Consider the following 26,616-nt stretch of genomic DNA (forward strand, 5'->3'; position numbering starts at 1 on the left):
TCAGGAAAAAGCTGAGTTCAATTCCACCCTCTGACAGTCACTAAGTTTTTATTTTTTAGTGTTTGCTTTAATTTTGAGCTAGTCACTTCTTTGAATTTCTGGTGCTGATATGCTTTAGTGGGAGGTGCTGGCATTTCCTCCATGTTTTTACTTCACATACGGCTTACAAAGCCCTTTGCTCACGGCATTCTTTGGAGGTGGAGAATACAATAATTATCCTCATTTTACAGAAGAGGAAATTGAGGTTCAGAATAAATTGTCCCAAAATACACATAGTGACAGAGCTGGGGCTTGAACCCAGGTCCCCATAAAATGAGAGGGCTGGACTCAATGACCTTGAAAGAAGCCTTCCAAGCTCTGTCTATGAGGATTGTGACTCCTAGACTTGTGCTGTGAATCCTGGAGTGGAGATTGCTTGATCCAAAGGGATAAATCTCTGAAAGTGAAATTCCAGGTACCTAGAAGAAAGTCATAATCAAGGAGAGGAAGACTCCCTCATGCACTTTATCTCAGATCATGTAGGTGACTCCTCTCTCATTCTGCCTTGGTGAAAGGCAGGCCCTGACTTTAGGGGTTGCCCTTACTAGGACAGCAGGATCTCTTGCTGGCCCTGTGAGGCTGCTGGAAAGCCTGGAATGGAGTTCCCCAACAGTCCTGGGGGAATCTGGGAGCTGCGTTTGGGGGTGTGTCCAGCCCGTGGGAAGTCTCCATTTCCCTTCTGGCAGAGGAGAACAAATGCTTCATTGAAGAGTTAATAACTCATGTTTTGGAAGGCAAGAGCACCATGTAGTTCCCAGGAACTCAAGATATTTTTTTTTGTTACATAGTGAGAAAGCCCTACTGGATAAAATAGCAAGGGTTAGAAATAAGGACTGCATGTTGCCCTAATGAGGGACAAGGTACCAGACAGTTGGGTGGTATTCATTTATACAGACAGTGTGCATGCATACTCAAAGTTCAAATTTCAAAAGCAATCGTTAGACGAGTTAAGGCAAGCTCTGTAATCAAGGCTCTCCTGATAGCCTCCCACTCAGATTAGGGCTGAGGAGGCTCCGCTAAGACAATCACTTCTTATATTTCCTGCTTCTCACCCTTCCTTTAAAATTATTGCACTGCTTTTGTGTTTGTTTCACAGGGGAAAATTAGAAATTATATGCAGCCTGCAGTTGGTACTTCATAAAAGTTTACTGTTTTGAGTGCATGCATTTCTTACCTCCTACTCCTGGGTGGAGTGCTTGAGTAGAGGAGAAGGTGGAGGGTAAAGGGAAACCACAATATAGGAATGAATAGAAGAAAATATCTAAGTAGAGGAAGGAAGATCTATTAGGAAGAGAGGTGCAAAGGAAATACGGTACCTGTAAAAGACATTCGTTATTGAAACTCAGCACTTGGATACCCAAATACTAGAGAAAACATTCCTGGGGCTACCCTGGAAGCCACTAAGAATCTTTCCAGTAAATCCTGGACGAAGGGACAGGTAGTTTGGAATATAAGGTATGACTGCTTTAATAAAAACATCTATGTGCATCTTTAAGAGTTGCCAAATGTTTTGCAATAACATTTACTGGTTGTTAAACTTATAATAAAAGATAATATAATGATAGCTTGGCTGTTTACTGTAAAAATAACAATCCTGTCTTTTTTTTCTCTTTATAGTCAACTAGGAAGGGATGAGCTCTTGGATATGCACTAGACAGACTGTTTATTTTCTAGTAAAAAAAATAAGATTGGATGGAGCTCAGGCATGTTAGAAAAACCACTTATGTTTTAAAGGAAGGTGGAAGTTTGGGGGAGCATCTTTCGGGCACTGATACTTCCTAGTCAGGGAATGGATTCTCTGAAATTTGTAAGTTTTGCCCCTCTCTCATGGCAAAATGTATAGTTATCCCTTCCCATCATGACTTTCCCCATGGTGGTTTTTATATATTGCCAGGGAGCAAAAGAAATTAAATGGGAATTTTGGGGGAGTTTTGTGGAAGACGCAGATGACACATAAAGGCCAGCAGACAACACAGGGCATGTGACCAAATACTTAATCCAATTTTACAATAATGTGCTGTAAACACTCCATAAAAGAAAAAAAAATTCATACTTCTTCTATGGTATGAAGGGAGAGCCAAAAAATTTTACTCACATTTTCCAGATTGAGGAGTAGGAGGTGGGGAGATTCTGCTCTCCCAACTCCCATGATGTGGAAGGGATAACTGTACAAAGTATGACTATGGAGTCACAAGACAAGTCTTTTGTACAGAGGCCATAAATCAAATATCTTGATGAGTCTTAGGAGGTTTCAAGAAGAATTTACAGTACATAGACATTGTAAATAGGGAAAACAATTATGAACTTGAAGTGAAAATCTGAGGACTGTCAGTTATTACTTGCATCACCATGGACAAGCAACTGGGTCTCTCTGAGCTGCCCTTACATCCCCTGTAAAATGACCTCTAAGGTCCCTTTCAGTTGTACACCTATGATCCCATGAAGGAGAAAATCAAGCTCAGTACTTTAAGTACTTGGTGAATTCACCTCATCCACCAGATTGGACCAGAATGGTTTCTGGTTGTTTCCAAAAGTCAAATTCACTCTCAAAGAATGAAAATGTTCTACCATTTTAGAGAATGTAGTGATTCCCAAGGGAGAGCTCTTAAGATCTCTTTGGGCAATAGTGGTAGAATGGGAATAAGTGGATGACCTCCCAGAGTGACTGGTGTGGAAGGGACAGCACTCACTTAAATACCTTTGTCCTGTAAGTTGTTGAAGAAAAAGCCTCATGTTGTTATAATCAAATCTGTTTTCTGCTTCTCAGAGATACCCACTTATGTTCTTAAAGGAATGGAACAAGCATTTATTTAGCACCTCCTGTGTGCCAGGCATTGTGCTAAGCACTTTACAACTATTATATCATTTTATTCTCACAACAACTCTGGAAGGGAGGTGCTACTATTATTTCCATTTTACAGTTGAGGAAACTGAGGCAGACAGCAATTAAATGATTTGACCAGAGTCACACAAGCTAGTAAGTATCTGAATATCTGAGTATCTGAGACCAAATTTGAACTCACATCTTCCTGACTCTAGGCAGAGAACTCTATTCACTGGGTCATCTGTTTATTTTTGTTCAGTTGTTTCAGTCTTGTCCAACTCTCTGCACCCCATTCTGAGGTTTTCTTGGCAAAGATACTGGAATAGTTTGCCATTTCCTTCTCCAGCTCATTTTACAGATGAGGAACTGAGGCAAATAAGATTAAGGGACTTGTCCAGGGTTGCCCAGCTAATAAGTATCTGAGGCCAGATTTGAACTCAGGAAGATGAGTCTTTCTGACTCCAGGTCTAGCACTCTATCTATTGAACCACCAAGCTGCCCATTGGGTTATCTAGCTGCCTCACAAGCAATAAACTAATAGAGAAATTATATAACATCCTTTGAGAAAACTTGAGAATGAGTTGTGTTTTCTGTTTTACTGTCACAAGAAGACATAGGGTCACCTCCTTTCTTCATCATTTTCTTCATGTTATTTGATGATATGATCATTTTTGATATTTTATTATCATGAAGTTAGACTAGAAGGGGCAGCAGTAATGGATAAAATAGTGACACAGGATACTTTACTAAGGCAAGCAGCTTATAACAATCAACATTATATAACACCTTAATTCTAATAAATGTCTTTTAGTAAAGCTCAGTGGCAAACCAACCAGACACACCTTAAAAACAGAACCTAATATACACAACCTCAGTTTATGTGATAGGTGTGTTCTTTAAAAATTGTGCACAAGTTTCATTTTTGAGAACTGAGTCATATTTTACATATACTGGGGAATGTAGTAGGAGTCAGGAGACTGATAGTCAGATTTGGAAGTAGGGAGAACTGGGTTCTAGTGCTTGCTTTGACTCTAATTGTGGGAACTTTGGACAAGTCATTTTTTGCCTGTTGAGACAGCATTTTTATTTCCATCTGTAAAATGAAGGAGGACTAGATTATCTAGTCCTTTCTTACTCTAATCTTCTGATGTGTGTGTGTGTGTGTGTGTGTGTGTGTGTATGAGAGAGAGACAGAGACAGAGAGAGAGACAGAGACAGAGACAGAGAGACAGAAAGACAGAGAGACAGAAAGAGAAAATTTCTCTGAATTCTCTTGTGTCTCCTTTTGAATCAGTCAATAAGCATTTCTTAAGCACCTGTCATGTGCCAGGCACTGTTCTTAGTCCTGGAGATGCTAAAAGATGAAGAACTGAAGAAACTGACAAAATTTTAGAATTAAAAAAAAACAATTCTTTTTGTAAAGTGAATGTTTTTCTTTGTTGTAAATATGACTTTCTGTATGAATTAGTTATCAAGAAGATAGCTGGATTTTATATTTGCTATGGCAGGAAAATAAAAGCACAACTTATTGAAAAGATTGAAAAGGATTTGCATCATTCTTTTCTTATAACTTATTGTAAAGAGTCATTTGACAGAAACATTTGGGGAATCTTTTTATTAATATAATATCTGAGTAAAGCACTTTCTACAATAAGCACATAGCTTACGTGAACATATGTTTCTTTGGCTTTTATAAGGAAACAAAGTCAACAAGTTATGTCCATAATTGTAGTTATTCCTGAGTCTCATATAATTTTAATGTTTGTACGGAAGACACCTTGTTTAAAGAAGGCTTTCAAGGCTGCATTTTTTCTCCCATATTAATTGCTTTATTAAAATGAATAAGCAATGGATCCCAAAAGGTTTGGTATTTTCTGCACCTTTAAGTCAATAGGGTGATCATAAAGTTGTAGAAATCATTTTCTTTTTTTAAATTTTAAACTATTTTACTTGTTTTCAGTTTTGTATAATCATTTCCATATATCTTAGATTCTTTTCCCTCCCTTCCCACCTTCCCCCTACCTTTTCACTCCCTCCTTGAGATGGTGTGCAATCTTATATAGGTTCTACACATACATTCCTATTAAATACATTTTCACCTTAGTCATGTTACATAGAAGAATTAAAATGAATGGGAGAAACCATAAAACAAAAGAAAACAAAACATAACACAAGAGAAAATGGTCTGCTTCATTCTGTGATCCAATTCCATAGTTCTTTGTCTGAATGTGGAAGGTGTTTTGCCTCAACGGTTCCCTTTTTTAGGTTCCTTCATTGCTGTGAAGGACTAAGTCTACCAGAAAAATTCCTCACGTACTGTGGTTGTTGCTGCATACAAAGTTCTCCTGGTTCTGCTCCTTTCACTCAGCATCAGTTTGTAGAAGTCCTTCCAGGCCGCTCTGAAGTCTTCCTGTTCATCATTTCTTATAGCACAATAGTATTCCATTACATTCCTATACCAACTTGTTTAGCCATTCCCCAATTGATGGACATCCCTTTGATTTCCAGTTTTTGGCCACCACCAAGAGAGCTGCTATAAATATTTTTGTACATATGGGACCCTTTCCCATTTTTATGATCTCTTTGGGATACAGTCTTAGAAGTGATATTGCTGGATCAAAGGGAATGCACATTTTTGTAGTCCTTTGGGCATAGTTCGAAATTGCTCTCCAGAATGGTTGGATCAACTCACAGACCAACAATGAATTAGTGTTTCAACTCTCCCACATCTACTCCAACATTTCTCATCTTAGAAATCATTTTCTTTAGAAAATTGTGCCCCCCAACTGTCCCCAACATAGATGTGAATGAAGACTTCACAGTCTCCCTGCGAGTTTTATGAGATTGGTGCCAGTACTTGGGGGAGGGGAGGAGCTTTACCTGTACACTGACTTAAGACCAGTTCAAATAAAAGTGCACGTTAAAGAAAAAAAAATTGTGAAAGCATGGGTGCTACTTTATCATGTTTTCATCAAGGTTTCTTCAATGCATGTTGTAGACCATTCCCATAAGGATTTTATACAGTTAAGAAGGCAAGTACATGAATAAATAATTGTTGATGTTTTAGTAATCTGTTTTTGTAGGCACATCATCTGTGACATTTTCCATTCTTTTGTCATCTTTATTTTTTGAGGTGGCTGGTGGCACAATGGATAAATTGTTGCATCTTGAGTCAGGAAGATCTCAGCTCAAATCTGGTCTCAGATACTAACCAGCTATGTGACCCTGGGCAAATCACTTAACCTTTGTTTGTCTCAGTTTCTCCATCTGTAACATGGGGATAATAACAGCACCTACTTTATAGGGCTGTTGTGAGGTTCAAATGAGTAATATCTGGTTTTTTAAAAAAGTGTTTAGAATAGTTCCTAGCGCTTAGTATAGGTACTACATGCATATTCTGTCCCTTCTGCTTTTTGGATATCTTGAAAATTTATCCCTGAGAGCCTTTAAGATTGTATTGCCTCCATTACAAGTATTTTGGAAGGTGTCAGAGGTGAGGCGGGGTGGTCAGATCAATTATCTTGACTATCTTGAGTGCATTATTATTACTTACTTGTATGGTACTTTACATTCCAGCTAATGCCACTTTATTACCTGTATGACCTTGAATGAGCCCTTTAAATTCTTTGGACCTCAGCTTCTTAACCCGTAAACTGAGGGGGCTAAGCTAGCTGTCTCTTCCAGTTTTAAATCTTTCATGCTATGGATTCTACATTAGGTACTATGATGGTAGATCCAAAAATGGCAATTCTAACATTGTTACTGATGAAACAGGTCAACACCTCTATCCCTCCCACCCCTTAATAGCAGATATGTTATATTTTACATCTATTTAGTATTCTTCTACTTAAATATACAACTTTCAAGAGTAATCTGGTTTAGCAAGGTCTTAGGCTAAGCTTTCTGTTTGCTTATATTCTCCTTAATTGCTTCTCATTTTTTTGTGAGTCACATTATTATTTTATATAATGATATATTATTATATATAATATTAATATTATTCATAGTCTTCATCCTCCTTATCCTCTGTGTAGCATAGACTTTGGAGCTACTATCCCAACTCCCATTCACACTGGAAGTCTGGGTCCCCAGAGCACAGCTGCTCCATCTCCACTAAAAGTTCCAGCGGTAGCCTTGAGGAGCTGAGGGTTACTTTCCTAGTGCTGGTTGTTTCTGAGACTTCATAAGAGGACTCACAGCAGATGCCAATGACCAGCCAGGCCTATTTAGGTTTTAGAAAGTAGTATTTTACTACAGCAATAATGAGATACAGTTGATAGAAAAAAAAATTCTTTCCAAAAGTCTGTGACATACTCTCTCACAGGTATCTAAAAAGGTCAGGGAAAAGTGGGTTCAAACTCATAGCACATGTAGCAAAGAGGAGTGACTCATAGCTCCTGGAAATCCCTTTGATGAAGTCCTTAAGGTATAGTTTTTCTTCTGGGCTCTTTGCAAAGTCTGAATCTGTGTTACCTTGCTTGAGTCTGTCCTTGCCTCCAAATGCAGACATTGTAACAGCTGTTCCAAGGATGTGGGTAGGATGCTGATGGGGAAATAGGTAGTCGAAAATCCTCTTTGAAGTTTATGAGAGAGTCCTTCGATTAATGTGGAAGGACAGAGGCTGGAGGTATGGCAAGTACTTCTCTTCTCCTGCTTGTACCCCCTAAATGTTTCCCAGTGATTAATATGGAATGTTTTCTCTTGGCTCACTGCTCACTTGAATCATCAACTAGCTTTATGGTTTTATACCACACCAGAGAGTGTAACCAAGACTCTTAGCCAATCCAAACAGACTTCCTCTTTAACCCAGAGTGGTATCATGGTCTTGCTCATTTATAGTGAACTATCAAGGTGTTTTCGCCTGAAGAAAATGTGACAGGAATGCCATTTTATTGCTTATGTCTTTAGGTAGGTTGAGGGTGATTTGATTGATTTACTCAGTTTACCCCCCACCATTATATCTATATTTTTTGCATTTGAGTAACTGATGTTCTTAGCTGCAGCACCTCTCTTTCCAGCAAGAAATATTTGAAAAAAAAAAGTATTAATGCTGTATAGATATGAGTCTTTTTTAGCAGTCTATATCAGATTGCTAGTTGAGGCAATTTCTGGATTCTTTTGGCCTCCTTCTTGTGTTGACTATTTTGCATTAAGTAAACTCAAAAAAGTGATGATGGTCAGAGTCAATGTCTTTATTTTTGCTGGAGCTCCTGTAACTGTGCACAGTATCTTCTCATAATTATTTTTTCTTCCAGTTTGGCATGTGCTCTAACCAATGATCTGACTACACCTGGAGCCAATTCAGAAATGACTAATACGCCTATAACCATTTGTCTATTAAGAGATAATCAATGTCTTTGTTATAATGTCATTCAATGTGCTTCGTGTCCAACAAATTTTAACTCTCTTCTTGGAGAAAGTCTTGGTAAAAAAAAATCCAAAAAACCTGTAAATCTTTGCAGCAGTCTATAGGATTTTGGTCTCCTACCTTGCTGGGTTCTTGTGAGGATCCAATGAAATAATATTTGTAAAGCGCTTTGCAAGCCTGGAATGTAGTAGACATTATATTTATTGTAATCCCCCTTCCCTTTTTTTTGTTTATATATTCAGAGCCACATTTTTGATGCTACTATCTACTTGCACTGAAGTCAGCAAGTATCAAAGTATGTGTTATCAAGTTAGAGGATGATCTTGTCAAGTTCTTCATAAAGCTTCTTTATTTTTTGTTGCAATGAACTCTCTCGTGGTCTATTTTCATACACGTAAGATTGCAGGCCAGGTGTCTCATTAAATTCTTCTTCTTGTTTCTTCGGAGTGTATGATGAAACCATTTCCTTTATTTACTTTTCTGAGTAGAGGTCATAGATTGTCCTTATCATTTAGCTGGAATTTATTTCTGTCTTCTGACTTCTTTAATAACAAGAACGTTAATGTCAATAAGATTTTTCACTTACTAGGTTGTCAAGTTCACTACTAGACTGGCTATTGGACAAATATGCCATGTTAGTGTATCAATGTTCAATAATTCATTTTGGTAGATGATCCAGAAAATGTACTCTCTGCCCTCCCTTTCTTCTACTAGTGTCTATTTCGTGTTTTTTATTGCTCAATGGTTTCAGTGGCCAAAAATTTTTATCACTCAGTGATCATATTTATGGCACTAAGCTTTCTCCCATCCTTAACTAGGCTGGTCCTCAGATAGAATATATGTATAATCTGTCGTTAAGCCTGGTCTTGAACTATTTCTTCCTTAGAGGAATGTGCCAGAAACGTCACTCTGCTGTCAAAGCCTTTGATTACCCAGGAACATGTTCATGCCACAAAGATGTATGAGAGAAGGAATTCTGGGGAGAAAAATATAATCATATTTTAGTTACAAATGTAGCAATGCCAGAGAGAGAGAGAGAGAGAGGGAGAAGAAGGGAGAGAGAGAGAGAGAGAGAGAGAGAGAGAGAGAGAGAGAGAGAGAGAGAGAGAGAGAGAGAGAGATCGGTTTCTGATGTATTACTGGTGAGAAAGTGGGGCAATGGTCAACAGACTTCTCTCTCCCTTCCCATCACCTCTCTGTCTGTCTCTTCTCTGTTTCTCCGCCTCTCTCTGTGCTACATATATGTTGTATAATAACAACAACAATAACTTTTAGTTGCAAACTAAATGATGATTTATATTGATAGAGGGAGTTCCCTCACTTGGAGTTCCCCACACCATTGAAATCACAAATCCAGTCCAAAAAGAGAGTGTCAGACACTGGGCTAGATTCTGAGAATATAAAGAAAAAATGGGAAATTGCCCTCCTCCATTTGCTCCTTCACCTCCCCCTTCCATTCTGCATCTCTAATCTGCTTATCATGTTCCATTTGGGACTCAAGTTTTTTTGTGCATGTGTTTTATTTGCTCCTGTTAGACCAAAAGCCCCACCAGAACAGGGGCATTCTTATCCTCTACAGTGCCTGGCACATAACAGTTCGCTATTTTCTACGGCTTTCAAAATACTTTCTCTATAATAATCTTGCATGGCAAGTAACAGAAGAAGAATTTTTATCTCCATTTCACAGCTAAAGAAAGTGAAAGTAACAGAAGTTAAGTTCTAGCAATAGTGTCGGAGTTTACGATTGCCAGAGCTCAGATTCAAACCTAGGTCTTTTCACTCTGAATCATGTTTTCTTGTTTCTTCTTCCATAGAAATCTGCCCTTCATGCCACATTCTTACACCGGTCAACTGTTAAGTCCTCAGCCTCTGTGGAATCTAATTTAGTTGAATCATAAACATACGATGTAAGAATCTTACTGAATTTATCAACCTTGTGGACATATTTCCAGGATCCCTATAACATTCACAATTTAGTCTCTCTACTTCTGTGCCTCAGATGTTATTGTGTATCCCAGGAAAATTTCTTTTCATTCTCATTGCAATAATCAGTTCAGACCCTTATCACTGCTCACCTGGACTATTGTTTACTGGTCCTCTGACTTCTGGTATTTTTCTTCTCTTTTACATGGCAACCTAACTAAAGAAATTGTGATATAGGAGTGTAATAGAATATTACTGTGCTGTAAGAAATGATGAATATGATAATGGGGGGAAGCATAGGAAGAATTACATGAACTGATGCAGAGTGAAGTAAGCCATGGTGACTACGACAAGGGAGATGGAAAGAATTACCACAAATCATTAAAAACGAAATGCGTCAAAATCATTAAAACCAAGCTTGCCAGAAAGAAGAGATCCAAGAAGTATCTAACCTCTACTTTCTTTGCAGAGGTTGGGGGTGGGTGTGAAACAATGCAGAGTATCACACATTTTGATGTATAATTAGTTTTGCTGATTTTTTTCTTGCCCTTTTCTTCACTTTTTTGCTATGCCTCTCTGTAAGGAGTAAAGGGGATGGGGATGTTGAGGAAATGTGGGTAATATATACATAAAAGACATTAATAAAATTTTATTTTTAAAAATACCCAATTTCCTGAATAATCTTCTCAGGTACCACTTGGATATCATCACTTCTCTGAACAGCACCTTCAGTGGTTCCCCCTTACCTACCAAACGAAGTTTAAAATCTCCATTCTGGTGTTCAGGGTCATCACAATTGTCAAAATCAGCCAGATTTTTGTTTTATCTCCTAGTACTTGATTTCCTATATTCCATTTGACGGCAAAACTCATTGCTGTCTGTTAGAACAGCTGGTGACACAGTGGGTAAAATAAATAAATAAATAAATTTTTATATTTTTTATACATTTTTATAAAATAAAAATAAAAATAACATAAACATTTAATAATAATAAGGATAATATTTATATAGTACTTACTATGTACCAGGCAATATGCTAAGAGTTTTGTAATTATTATCTCATTTGTTTCTCACAACAACCCTGGGAGGTAAGTGCTATTATTATCCCCATACTACAGATGAAGAAACTGAATCAAACAGGGTGAAGTGACTTGTCCAAGGTCACACAGGTAATGCCATGTCTTAATTCACTCATATTCTGCGGTTGCTCAAATGATCAAACACAGATACCTGGAATACTCCACTACAAATCTCCTTCTAAACTGATATCAAATCATTAATGACTACATTCAATCATTTTTAGTTGTGTTGGAGACTTCATGACCCCATTTGGAGTTTTCTTGGCAAAGATACTGGAGTGGTTTACCATTTCCTTCTTCAGCTCATTTTTATAGATGTAGAAATTGAGGCTAACAGGGTTAAGTGAATTGTCCAGGGTTACACAATTAGTACGTGTCTGAGGTCATATATGAACTCAGGAAGATGAGTCTTCCTGACTCCAGGTCCGGCATTCTATCCACTATGCCACCTAGCTATCCAGTTCACCCATTATATTATTATAAAACCTTAGAAGGCAGAATCTGAGTAATTTTATCTTTGTATTCCAACTATCCAGCCCAGTGTCTTGTAATTCAAGCACTTAGCAAATGTTTGATTAATTAAATCCAATTTATGTTCTCCCCTATTAACACAGATAGGTTAGAATTCACTATAATTTCCCAGTGACACCTTCCTTTAAGGACACTGTGTGAACAAACCTATACCCTCTCATCCAAATTAGTTCCATGCTTAAAATTTATATTCTCTTTCAAGTGACTCCTAAAAAGATTTGACACAGGACTTAGAGCTAGAAGTAACCTTAGAAATCATCTACTTCAAGGGTTCTTAATGTTTTTTTGTGTCATGACCCCCTTTGCTGTCTGGTGAAGTCTATGGACTCCTCAGAATCATGCTGGTGGTCTACATTCATAACTGAGGGAAATGCTAAGTCTCAGCTAGAGGTGAGTGAAAATAAAGATGCCATTTTCTTCTCATTCAGTTTCATCTATCATCCTTTATGAGTGGTTTGGACCCCAGTTTAAGCACCTCTGTTCTGATTCAACCATTTCATTTTATAAATGTGGAAATTCAGGCCCTAAGTAACTCTCCTTTGGTAAATCAAGTAGATAGTATGTAAAACAGGGTAGGGATTTGAACCCATGTCTTTGGGCTTCACTGGGCTTCACTGTTCCATGCTGTCTCAGTCTCCAGCTAAAAAAGAAAATGAAGAGAAAGAATACAAACTCTTGCGTATACTTATAAATGTGTCCCTTGTCTTTGCTTGAATAGATTACTTTAGTTGGAATTAAATAGTTATTCACAGGATTGAACCTGAAAAATTCCAGAAGACCCTTTTAACTTCTTTGAGGAAATGTGCAGGTAGTTCGAGGATTTCATTCTTGGTTGCTGTGAGTCTTCACCTATTGGTGCTAAAGGAACAGCTGTCATAAATCTTCTTAATAATAGCATTCCTAGACGTCAGTTGAAGTAAGCTCAAGTAACATCACTTTTGCCACACTGGCTAGACCAGTTTCCAGGTTCCACTTCATGTGCTTAGATGTGATATAGGTATAGGGGCTAGACTATGATTTCACTGGCATAGGGAACTTCCTGGTGTGAAAGGAGGTATAAAGTGACAGTCACTATGTTCTAGAGCTAGAACTTCAATGCAGGTTATCTTGGGTCTGCTGCTGACTCCACTTGCTACAGCATACTGCCTCTCATTTTTTTATACAATTGGTGTAACAGCTTCCCTGAGAGCCAATATTTATGGTCATGATATGGAAGATGGGGGTCTTCAGAATATGCAAGTATATCATGGCAACCACTTTGTGTATATGCATGGTATATGTGGTGTGTGTGTGTGAGAGAGAGAGACAGAGAGAGAGACAGAGAGAGACAGAGAGAGAGAGACAGAGAGACAGACAGACAGAGACAAAGAGACAGAGAGACAGAGACAGAGACAGAGACAGAGACAGAGAAAGCACTTGACCAGTAGTGTTTTAGATAAATACCCAGAAGTATATCATGACTCAAACACTCTTGGGCGTTCCTTTTTAGTTACTGGCTAGCTAAGCAGAGATGCTGGCTCTTAAGGAAAGAAATGCAAACACACCCATAGTATTTTCTAACTGCTACAGACCGATAGAGTATGTTTTATATGCCTCCCTTCAGAGTTAGTAACAATTATCCATTGTATACTAATTTAATGGCACTGCTTCAGTAGAGCATCTAGGTGCTGAATAATATCAAGCAATTATGTAGCATTTTACAAATTTTGTTTTTAGAGCTGATTCAGAACATTCTAGTACCAGAGGGGAAGGGCATTATTTCCATTTTACAAGTGGGAAAGTACAGGCTTAGGGAATTTGGAAACTGACCAAGGTCGCCCAACCAATCACAAGGCCAAAACTAACATTCCCAAAACTGTGTCTCAGGATTGTATTCGGTCTGGTGGGACCCATGGCATCTCATGTTGGCTATAAGGACTAGAAAAAAGGGAGCTTCTGGATTGTTAAGAATCTGGAACAGTAGTTTTTAATCTGGAGTCCATTAACTACAGATGTTTCCCAATGCTCTACCTTGGGCCCCCTTCTCTCTCTCTGTTCTCCTTGGGTATTTCATCAACTCCTAATCAGTTCAATGATTATCTCTCTGAAGGAGACTTCTAGATCTATACTCCCCAGACTTAGACTCTATTCTACACTCCAATACAACTTCAGAACCAAGGACTAAGGTCAAGACCAAGGGTGGGGAACCTGCCTCCTCGGGGCCTCAAGTGAAGTTTGGATTAATCAAAAGGTTGCACTTGAGGACCTAGAGGGCCACATGTGGCCTTGAGGCTGCAGGTTCCCCACCCATGGTCAAGACCAACGGATTGTCCCATAGGCATCTCAAAGTCGATATGTCTAAAAGAGAAATTCATTATCTTTCCCCCAAAATCACCTTTATTTTAAACTTTGAGGCAGTTAGGTGGTGAAAAGGATAGAGCACCGACCTGAAGTCAGAAAGCACTAAGTTCGAACCTTGCCTCTAACCAGCTGTGTGACCCTGAGTAAGTCATTAAACACACACACACACACACACACACACACACACACACCTCTGCTTGCCTCAGTTTCCTTAGTTGTAAGATAAGAATAATAATAGTTCCTACCTCCCAGGGTTGTTGTGATTATATTTATAAATTGCTTAGCATGATGTCAAGCATGTAGCAGGAGCTCAGTAAATGTTCATTCTCTTCCCCTTCCTCTGGGAAGATAGCACTAACCTTTCAGAAACTCAGGTTCCCAGTCTTGGGCTTCATCTTCTATTATTTCCTCTCCTTCACCCCTCCCATTTCCACTTAGTTGACAAGATTGATTGATTCTCCCTCTTCAACATATCCCTCATCTGTCTCCACTTCATTCGCATGGCTATCACCCTGACATCAGACCCTCGTCAGATCTCACTTGATGTGTTGCAACAAGCTCCTAATTGTGTTCTCTCTCCAATCTCTCATTTTCCTAATCCTTCCTCAATCCAGTTGCCAAAATAATCTTCCTAAAGTACATTTGACCATATCACTCCTCTGCTCAAGAATCTTCCATGACTCCTGATTGCCTCGAGGATAAAATAGAAAATCCCCAGCTGGTCATTTAAAACCCTTCCTTTCTATTTTTATTGCACATTTTTCCCCTTCACATTCTACATTTCAACCAAAGTTCCCTACTTGCTGTTCCCCACACTTGCCATTTCATTTCCACTTCCATGCCTTCATATAGGCTGTGCACCTCACCTGGAATGCACCCCCTCTTTGCATCTTTGTCTTAGAATTCCTAAGGAAATCAAGGGAATTTCTTCAAGGGCACTCCTATACCTCCCAAAGGGAGCTCTTCCTGATTCTCCTAGTTTTTTTTAGTGCTCTCTCCATCTTCTGATTATCAGTTACATGCCTATCTTTTTAAATGTTATGTTAATCCGGAAGACTGTTAGCTCCTTGAGGGCACAGATCGTTTTTCATTATCTCTATGTCAGTAGCATCTAGCACAGAGCTTTGCTAATAAGAGACCTAGTAAATGTTTGTTGGGTTGGATTGGATGTTTCTGGAATCCAGTGTGACTATTTCACTGACTGTGTGTACGTGCGTGTGTGTGTGTGTGTGTGTGTGTGTGTTTGTGAGATGGAGTAGAGTGGGGTAGCATCTTTTGTGGGGTCTAATTCCCTAACAAGGCCTTGCAAACTGTTACAGGATCCTATGATCCAGAGAGTGAGATAATATGGGCAAACCATGGATTTTAATGAAAAGGGGAAAAAATGGTCCACACAATGATAGTCCTTACACTCAGGTCACTAGTGCTCACAGTGACATAATGCATGAAAAAGAAGGGGATAAGCACTTACATGTCACCTACTATGTGCCAGGCACTGTTAAGTGGTTTAACATTTTTCTAACAAATATCTCCTTTTTTCCTCATAATCACCCTGGGAGGTAGGTGCTATTATTATTTCCATTGTATAGTTGGGAAAACTGAGACAGACAGAGATTAGATGAGTTGCCATGGTCAAATAGCTGTGTGTGAAGTTGGATTTGAATTCAGGGCTTTCTGACTATGCACACTAATCTATTCACAACTCCACCAAATGCTTATGCTCAAAAAAAAATTTGGTAAGCACTCCCTGTGTGCCAAGTACTATGCTGAATACTGAAAATTAAAATAGAAAAGATGGTCATTGCTTTCAAGGTGGTCTCATTTTAACTTACATATAAAAGGTTTTAGCTGTAAGTCAGAAAGATTCCATGATACTTTGGATACAGCAAAATAGATGGCAAAGAATCTTCTTTAATGTTATTTCCACTGATAAAATCATATCCATTTCTGAAATTCAACCATTTGACAACAAGGATGTTGGTGGCAAGGCCTTTCTTTTCTGAAACATCAGTAACTGTGGCTGCCAACATCTGTTGATATAACTAAAATAATATAACATCTCCATAAAAGTTATGACATGGGATGATGGCAGCAGGGGCACAGATGGAAGCAGGACTGATGGTCTGCCAACACCTACTAGGACCCTTGGGATTACTCAACTGATGATAGTAGCTGGCCATAAGTCAATGTTGGTAGTGAAGAGGTGGGCCTCTTTTCCATGGTGGCTTCTTCCATCATTGATGGCTCTATGGGGTCCAGACTTGAAGCAGGACCAATCTTGAGGGCACAGCTATTCCTGCAGCTATTGGATTCAGGGAACTTGGTTATCTCTATTGGGACATGATGGGAGATGGTGGTTGGGGTGATGGATGTGGAGTTGCCTGATATGATGGTTCCCATCTCTCCCTCATGTTACTTGGTTGCTTCAGTTAGTCTGGCTTGTCTGCCTTGTAGGTGGTGTCATTCATTGTGTGGTCTACAAGTGTACATGTAGAAAGGGTTGGAGAAAGTTTTACAAATGGATAAAAATGAGAAATTATGGATTGTTATTTTTAAAACACATCTTCATGGATGGTTTAATTAGTATGCATTTGTGCCAGAACTTTAGTTTCAGGAGGAACTTGGATTTCCATTATCCAGTGAAAGTGTCTACATAACACAGTAACAGGCATATAATCATGTCACTTTACTTGAGGGACCTTGCTTGCAAAAAGGAGAGCATGTTTGTTTTATGTAGGGATTTCTGTATCATGCATATTTCATGTAAGGATCTTTTCAAATTTACTTCATTCTACTTTTCCGAATAGGTAATGAAAGGAAGGTGATGTGCTCTGTTAGACAGAGTGCTAATCTTGGAGTAAGAAGGCATCAGTGCAAGTCCATCCCTGACATAGTACTTGCAATATGTCCATAGGTAGGACATGACATCTCAGTGCCCCCAGACAGCCAGGTCAACCAGAATGTGGGTAAGGATAGACAAGTTGATAATACCTTTTATGTGTCTTTTCAAGTTTAACAAAATGTTTTACATTCATTATCTCATTTTATTTTTACAACAGCTCTGTGAGTTAAGTACTATTATTATCATCTCCATGAGGAAACTGAGGCTAAAAGGGATTGGGTCTCTCACCCATCATCAGTATGTGTCAGAAGCAGGGCTCATACATGGGTCTCTTCTGATTCCTAGTCCAACATGTTCTCCAAGATACCACATTGCTTCCTTAAATTGACCTTTATATACTCTTACCTCCTTAGGAAGTTGGATGACTTGTGGAAGTTGAAAGAAAAGCCCTAAACTGCCAAGGGGAAAGAGATAACTTGATTTAGGGCTTCCAGAATTATTGCTGTGAGATGGATGGTTCAGTGGAAGAAACTGTGCAGTTGGGGTGGGAGGACTTGGTTTCAAGTTCTTGCTCTATCACCTGCGTGGTCTTGAGGAGGTCATTCAAGGCTGTCTTTGGGTCTCCAGTTCTTCATCTCTAAAATGGCTTAGATGGGGGTACCTCATAACACCAGATCTATGATCCTGTGAACTGGAGAACTCTTTGGCCTTTTTGCTTCACTCTTTAAAGGGTGGGATAGATAAAGCAGAGTTTAGAGAGATCATGAAGGTCTTCAGCTGGTCGAGTTACTAACATGCTGGGTAAGCTTAGATTTGACCCTGAAACTCTATTTCTTTATCTGCAAAACAGAGATTATAACATCAATTCCCTTTTGGTCCAGTTGAAAGGACTAATAAAAATGGGAGCCAAATGTATTGCAAATTATTTTTGACCTGAATAATAATAATAATATAATAATAATATGTAGCATAAGCTCTAGGTTTACTCTCCTAACTCCTACTCCCATTGGTACATGGGGTCCACAGAGGGCTGTTGACTACTTCTCTTCTTACAGTTCTCAGGGAGGGGTTAGGGCTTTCCAAGCACTAGCTCTCATGATTCCTTTTCAATGTGTTATTCCTCAGTAAACTCAAGTCAATTGGCATTAACTGAGCACCTACTATGTGCCAGGAATTCTTCTATGTCCTGTCAATACAAAGAAAGGCATAAACAAAAAGCAAAGCCTCCACACCATTTGATCTGTTAATATATCAATGAACACCAGTGAAATTTACAAAGGAATATTTACTGATAAGCTGTTGGAAGGACCAAGTACACACATATGCAAAGCAGTCAGCTCTGGTAGTATCATACAATCCCACAATGTGTATACAATGCATGTGCACACACTAGTCTTCTTTGGAGCAAGAATACTGGGAAGTGCTGAAAAATGGACTGCCTATGTGAATCTCAGTTAAGCCAGAAATAAAATTAATTTATTAGCTGGACAAAATGGGTGTGATTCACTTTTTGTTGAGCGGGGAATTTCCAGGTGTATCTTCCTACTTAGTAACACTTTAAGTGAAATTCTCCTAGCTCTGAATCAGATATGTTCCTTTATACAACAGTGCTGCCAAGGACTTAAAAGAAAAATTCCACATCTCCTCCTCCTTCCCTAAGGACCATTATTTATACTTAACTTTATGCTGAGGTTCAAACACTATCAGCACATTTTTATTCCCTTCCCCCACCACCTATTTCATGTATTTTATGAAATGAAAGATCCCTCTTTTAAGAAACTATTTCTGAGCATGGAGGTATATTTATATATCGTATCCACAAAAATATCCTTGAATTTAGATGTGTCTGATAATTTGGTATATTCGATAAAAATTTCATGTCTTATGAGGAAAAAATAGAAAACATCTAGTCTAAAGATAATTGAAAGTTATGTAGATTTGTGGGCCTTCCATGCTGTTAAAAAAAAAAAAAACAACTCTCTAGGATACAAACTAAGATTATAGAGATAGAAGAAAACCTTTAGACCATCTGATCAACCCTCTAGTTTTAGAATGTGGCAACTGAAGCCCAAAGAGGCTATGTCACCAGCTGCTACTGGCAGAGTATGGACGAGAAACCATATTCTTTATTTAGGTGTTCTTCCTCCAGAAAAGCAGAGCATTACTAAGAAATTAGCAGGTTTTATACTAATAATGTATAAAGAAGACCCTTTTCCCTTTTATATAAGCTGGTGCAAAGTCAGCAGAATCAGATGAACAATATATCCAATGACTCCAATGTGTGAAAGAACACGAAAAATAAAAATAAACTGTGTAATCATGACTATTTGCCTCTAAAAGAAAGTGGATATGAGAATTTACCTCCTTCTCTTCTTTGTAGAGGTGAGGAACTATGTGTAGGATATGCTGTATATACTGCTGGACTCTATTGATGTGTTGGTTGGTTTTAATACACTGCTTTCCCCCCTTGTTAGCTTTTATTCTTGATTATAAGAGAAACTTCTCTGAGTAGAGGAGGGGTAGGGACATATAGGAAAATCAAAGTGCTAAAAAAACAAAAAAAAATCAGTACAAATTTTTAAAAAGAAAGAAAACCTTCCCTGCATGTAACTAGCATCCCTGCATATAAACTACAAGAGATTTCCTTAAGTAGAATATTAAAGAAAACTTTTCCCCAGACTTTCAAAGGATGGGCACTTTTAGAAAAAGCATGAAAAAATTTCTCATCCAATTTATTTAATTAACAAAGTGGGTAATATGGCACAAAATTAAAGGTGGGGACATACGATCCAAGTTGATTTTCCCCCTACAAACATCAAGAATCTGATTCTCCCCAAAGCATAGGAAATAATCTCCTGCGACTGCTTTTAGAAAGACACAAAGTTAACTTTGTGGGTTTTGTGCAACTTTAGATGGAGTGGTCCTCTCAAGGCAATTTTTCTTATTGAAACAGCTTTTATCATTTTCTAGGTATTTTGGTATGTAAAATTTCCATAACTGAGTCTCCCCATATTTCACTTCTAGGTTTGTGTGTCCTAAAATCCTTGAAGATGTTTCAAAACCTTTTTCCCCCTTTTATCTTATTTTTAAATTAACAAGAATTTATCTTTCTTTCTTCCTCCCCCAATTTAAAAGAAGTAAAAATAAGTATGAAAAGTCAAGCGAAACAAATCCCTATGTCTCCTTCTTGGATCCATCACTTTTCTGTTAGAAATAGGGGAATGTGCTTTCTCCTCAATCCTCTGGAATCCCTGGTAGGTCTGAATAGATCTGCGTTCTTAAGTCTCAAAGTTCTTTGATTTCACAATGTTGTTACTATTGTATAAATTATTTTCTTGGTTCTGAAATGCTGAAACAGAGTATTTATTATTATTTTTTCTCCTCCAGATCAGAGGGGTAATTCATCTCCGGAATCCATCTTCCTACTGCTGTGCTAAAAGGAAGTATTCCTTTTGGTACGTTTTGAGTGAAAAGTTGGGGTTAGTTGGAAATTGAGTGTGGAGGGATTAGGATTTTCTGACAGGAAGGGTCAGAGAGGAGCAATCATCTCCGCTCAGTTAGGAATTAAATGAGAAAACCCCCTGAGAACAATAGGGATATGGATCTAAAAGGAAACAAATTCATCTTTTATTGGGGATAATTGTTATGTGGCATGGGCTGCACCTGCTGCAGTTGATGTTCCAGAAACAATGTATCTTTCACAGAACCCCCTAAAGTAGCTCAAGGCAATCTGGGAACAGCGGACCCATTGAATTGAAAACAAAATATCTCATTTAAACAAGTAGGTCTTTTGTGCTAGACAATCTTGGTCTTACCTGTCAGTCTCTAAGCTAGATCGGAAACAAGCTTGCAAGGAGGGAATCTGAGGAACTACAAGGCCAGCCAGACCATCCCTAAATTACAGGTAATAGGCTTTTTGAAGGAAATTGGATGAAATAACTCTCTAGGTGGGGTAAATGAGACAAGCTGCCCCTCCTGGCTTTAACTGAAAGCTTAGAGGCTTTGACTAACTTAATGAGCCCCACTTGTCTGCCTGGGTGGAGTTAGTATTTTCTCACTTGTGAATAATTTTCAAATCATTTTGCTAGAGAAGTCATTGAGCCAGACTACCGGCTTTGGTTAGCTAGGACTAAAGGATGTTGACAAGGCTGAGGAGGGCGGGGGAAGAGCCTTCCAGGAGTAAAGTGGCATCAAAGAAGTTCTCATGCCCTGTACTATGTTCAAAATGACAGCAACTCACATTTACAATTTATATTTCTCATCTCACTTAATCCTGACTATATCAGACAGGTGGAATCAAAGGTACTGGGTTCAAATGCTGATGCTTGTTCTGGGTGACCTTGAGCAAGTCATTTATTGTCTTTAGCTTTGTTTACTCATCTGTAAAATGAGAGAGTTAGACTTAATGATCTCCTAAGGTCCCTTCCAGCCAAGGATATTCTGGAGACTGCTCATATGGTGGGGTGAGCTGATTGTTAAATTTTTATTGTGAGCATTTATGCCTTTGGAAATCCCCAAACACTACAAGTCAGGGCTTGGTTTATTGTTTTGCTGATTGTCTAGAGTCTATACTCTGAACTTAAGAAAGTGAAGGAGAAAATAGTAATAATACAAATTAAACTTAAAAGTTTGTCATGAGTACATTTCCCCTTGGCTGCCCCCAGAGAGCTGGTTGTTAAATAACTACTAGCACACTGCTGCTTCCAGCCCGAAATCTATCTTCCTGTGAACAATCTTATGAAGTAGCTAGTACAATTACTGTCCTTGTTTCTCATACGAAGGAACTGAATCTTAGTGGGATTAAGTAATACTAATTAAGCAATAGCTACTATGGATGTGGCACTTTAAGAGCAGGTAAATGATATGGTGGATAGAACCCTGGGCCTGGAGTCAGGAAGATCTGACTTCAAATCCAGCCTCATACACTTACTAGCTATGTTACTCTGAGCAAGTCGCTTAACCCCTATTTACCTCAGTTCCTTATCTTTAAAATGGAGACACACTGGAGAAGGAAATGGCTAACCACTCCAGTATCTTTGCCAAGAAAATTCCACCATGGGGTTTGGTAGAGTTGAATATGACTGATCGACAACATTTAGCACTTAAAAGTTTTCAAGGTGCTTAATGTGTATTTGCACATAACAGCTCTATGAGGTAGATAGTATTAATTCCTCATTTGACAGAAGAGGAAACTGAGGCTGAGAGAGTCTTGCCTAAGGTCACACAGTATCTAAGGCAGGATTTGAACTCTGGTTTTCTTGACTCCAAATTCAATACTTTGTTTACCCTAAGCCACCCAGCTACCTAAAATAACATGACTTGGATTCAAAGCAACCTCTTCTAACTCTAAGTCTGAGGTTTTTTCCATTACATCATGCTGTCTTTTTATCACTACCTAAACACTGATGTATCTGTCCAAAATTTAAGGAAGTTCCACTTCCCCTTTTACCTCTGGCATCGTAAGGGCAGAAGAGGACAACATGTCCTCTCTCCAGCTAGTGCACCTGCTTCATATTAAGAACAGGTTCCTGATCTCCACACATTCTGGACTTTTATCCTCTAAATACGATTTATTACTTCCTCCTTCTTCCACTGCTTAGGAATCTGTATTGTGCTGGTCTAAAGTCACTGCAGTCCTCAAATGGCTACTACCCATTGCTAATTTTGGAGAAGCAAAGGTGGGGTAGTGAGATATGCTCTGGTCCTAAAGTCTAAGAATCTCAGTTCAAATCCCAGCTCTGCTTTGTATTACTTCTATGACCTCGGGCAAGTCACTTGCCTTTTTCTAGACCTCAGTATCTCCATCTGTAAAATAGTGGAGTTAAACTATATTCATTAAAGTCCCTTTCAACCCTAAATCTACAAACCTATGAAAGGGCAATAAAAGGAAAGGTGGATTGGCTATAAGAGGCAAAAGAATCTCAGTGTTCCATGTTGCCATTTTGACTTTCAGTTTTTGTTGTTCAATGGTTTCTTGGTTGTTTCTGACTCTTTGTGACCCCATTTGGGATTTTCGTGACACAAATACTGGAGTGGTTTGCCATTTCCTTCTCCAGCGACAGATGACGAAACTGAGGCAAACGGTAAAATCACTTACTCAGGGTCACAGAGCTAGTTAGTATCTGAGGCCAGATTTGAACTCAGGAAGATGAGTCTTCCTGACTCAATACAGTCCTATAATTTTCACAGGAGCACATAAGCTAGATCTGCCAAAGTCTTTGTTGAATAACTTTAATCAGTTTATTAGAAAGCATTTATTAAGCATTTACTATGTGCCAGACATTGTGCTAAGGATTTTACAAATATTATCTCATTTTATCCTCGTAACAACTCTGGGAAATAGGTGTTATTATTATCAATCCCATTTCACAGTTGAAGAAACTGAGGCAGACAGAAATAAGTGACTTGTCTGTGGTCACACAAAGCCAGATTTGAATGCAAGCCTTCCTGACTCTAAGGAAAGAACTTAATCCACTTGGCCATGTAGCTGCCTCCCAAGGAATGAACTGAGAAATCATGTCAAATTTTTTTAGAAAATTTGGGAATGAGTTGTATTTTCTGTTTTATTATTACTAGAAGACACAAGATTGCCTCTTTTGAGACATAGGATTGTAGAAACAGCAGCCAGAATATGTAGGTTCTATCTGGGCTCTGCCACTACCCAGTGGTTGATATTGGGCCAAGTTCATAACACTTCTCTAGGCCTCAGTTTACTCATCTGTAAAAATAAAGGGATTTGCCAGATGATCTCATATTTCTTCCAGTTTCTACTTGCAATTTCTATATGACACATTTGAAGAAACCTTGGGGTTGAGTAAGAGAGGTGGGTGGCAGGTAGCGTGGGATCCAGGGTGCCTGAAATACAGCATGAGAAATCTCCTCATTGACCCACAAAGATCAAATACGTATTTACTGTAAACAAAGCATGGATGAAGTGGAAAACTAGAACATACTGTGTTAGATGAAAGCTTAGAAAATATTGTAATAGAAAGATCTATCTGTTATGTTCAAAGCAGCGTATGAAGCTCCATTGATTTAGCAGCTACCTGAATTTTCCTTGGTTTTGAGGATGTGTTCACATACTGTATCATATTTCACCTGCCTTGGTGGATTCATCTGCTTTGAATGTATATATCCTGATTCATATATTCATTCATTAATTTGGTAATTGTTTATTAAGTGCCTAAAATGCCTGCCAGGCACTGTGCTAAGTGTTAGGGATCCAAAGACAAAACTATTTCCTGACCTCAGGGAGCTCACGCTCTACTGGAGGGAAAAACCTATGCACAAATAAATACATACAAAATAGAAACAAAGCAAACATAAAGTACCATCAGAGGCAGAGAGGACCCTAACAAGGGAATCAGAAAAGCTGACATGTAGGAGGTGGTACTTGGACTTAGCTGTGAGGCAGAGGTGCAGAGAGAGGATGTTTCAGGTATGGGCACAGTGGGGGCAAAGGCACACAGGAGAACAAGAAGTACACCAGTCTGGTTGGAGCATGGAGGACAGGCAAGGGCAATGACGTAACATAAGCCTGGAAAGGTAGATTTGGAGCCAGACAAGGAAGGGCTTTAAATGAGCTTTCGGATGCCTTGTAAGGCATGCAAAGAAGAAAGGAATTTGTGATTTTTCTCTAGAGGCAACAAGGAGCTGCTTGAGTGACTTCATACCACAGCTCCCTTGATTTTCTCCATTCATACCCTTGGGGCCGTTAGGTGGCACAGTGAAGACAGTGCTAGGCCTGTAGTCTGGAAGACACAACATCCTGAATTCAAATCTAGCCTCAGACACTTACTAGCTGTGTGACCCTGAGCAAGTTACTCAACCCTGTTTGCCTCAGTTTCCTCCTACGTAAAATGAGCTGGAGAAGGAAATGGCAAGCCACGCTAGTATTTTTGCCAAAATACCCCATGGGGTCATGAAGAGTCAGACATGACTGAAATGGTTCAACAACAACAAATGAAGTGGTCATTTCTGAAAGTTTAGTATGGGCTTAAAGGTCCATGACTGGTACAATAACTTCAGTGTAGTCCTTTAATTCTTGCTCCATCTAATACTGGTACCAAAATTTAACAATTGCATTCCAACCTGCTTTTTAAGGTCAGAACACTCACGTAGGAAGTTCCCTATAACTCTACCCACCACCCAGTGGAATAAAATAGGAGTGCCAACAAGATTTTGCCTTTCTTTTTTTTGTGTTGCCTTTCTCATTTTATTTCTACCCAGCTTGAAATGAAAAGAGGGGTTTTTTAAATCCCTTTTTCTCTCTTCTACTTTTGACTTGAAGATAAGTCATTTTTCTCTCAACATCAGGTTTCACAATTCCATCCAGTTTCATTATCAATGCACATCTTATTTTTGTATTTTTCATGTCCTTCTGTGCACAATAATGCTCATCCATTCACTTCTCTTGCTACTTATTACATAAGCCTATTTACTAAAAATTTCCTGTTTTAATTTGCTTTTCATGTAGTGCAATTGAAATGACTTTTTCCCATCTTGCAGTCATAGCCCCTCTTCCTAGATTTCCTAAAGTCAGCCCTGTTTCATTGGGTCCAAGACAACTCATTTGTTATTAAAGTCCATATGCATAAATACTGGGATCATAGAATAAACTGAAAACTGCCAGAAGGCTTTATGTCTGTGAATAAAATAATTAATCTAAAGCATGTCAAGATTGTTTTTCACCATCACTGGCTGAATATTATTTTTGCTTCTGAGATGGAAAGACAAATACTTATTTGGCTATGGTAGTAGTTGGTCATATAATCTAACAGGTTATGACCTCAGTCCATAGCAGTAAACTAAGGTAACCTAAGCAAAGTATCCTTATTTTTCAAAATAACCCAGTTCATTACTCCACATAGTACTTGTTTCATTGATAGTGTGAAAAAAGTCTTCATTTTCTGCTTTATGGACCACATATTCCTGTTCATGCGACCCCCTGTGACCAAATCTGCCACTCTGCAGTGGATTCATGCTTCTTGGAACTCTCACAACAGTTCCCATTCAATTACCTGCAGTGGTATATACCTGGAGAATCTCATACCCTGTGCAAGTGTCCTCCTCCCCCAATCTGGAGACTGTAATTTGATCATCTGCTTTGTTTCTGAGAGTGCCTGAGTGGGATTACTGCCATGGATGAGGACAAAATCCTAACTGGTTCTTGTGGAGAAGTGAGGACAGATCAGATTTTTGCAGATTGGAGGGTCTTCCTAGGGTTCGATACTGAGGTGTTCCAGGCCCATGGAAATATAATATTTTCAGTCTTTAAACTGTGGTATTCTTTAAGTAGAAATACTCAAAGAAAGTATCACAGAAAAATTAACCAAGGCTGAGAGCCATTAATGTATTTTGAGAGTCTGTAACAAATAGCTATTATTTCAGAACCCTTATTGGTAATAAACATAAAGTATTAAAAATGACATATATATGGAGCATTATGGCTACAAAATTCTTTGTAATAACTTATTGAGTGCCCCAAATTACTAGCCTTTAGAAACTTTTGCAGTCTCTAATTTTGTCAACTTTTGTTAATTTCTACTAACTTGTATTTTACCCGGAGTTATAAGCAGTGTTCAAGGAGTACTAGCACCTCTGGTGTGAGGGCTTGCCAAACATTTTTCAGGGCTGCTCATCCACGTTTGGTGTCCCTCTGCTACCCAAC

The sequence above is a fragment of the Notamacropus eugenii genome, chromosome 4, assembly GCF_028372415.1.
Source record: "Notamacropus eugenii isolate mMacEug1 chromosome 4, mMacEug1.pri_v2, whole genome shotgun sequence".
Classification (NCBI taxonomy): Eukaryota; Metazoa; Chordata; class Mammalia; order Diprotodontia; family Macropodidae; genus Notamacropus; species Notamacropus eugenii.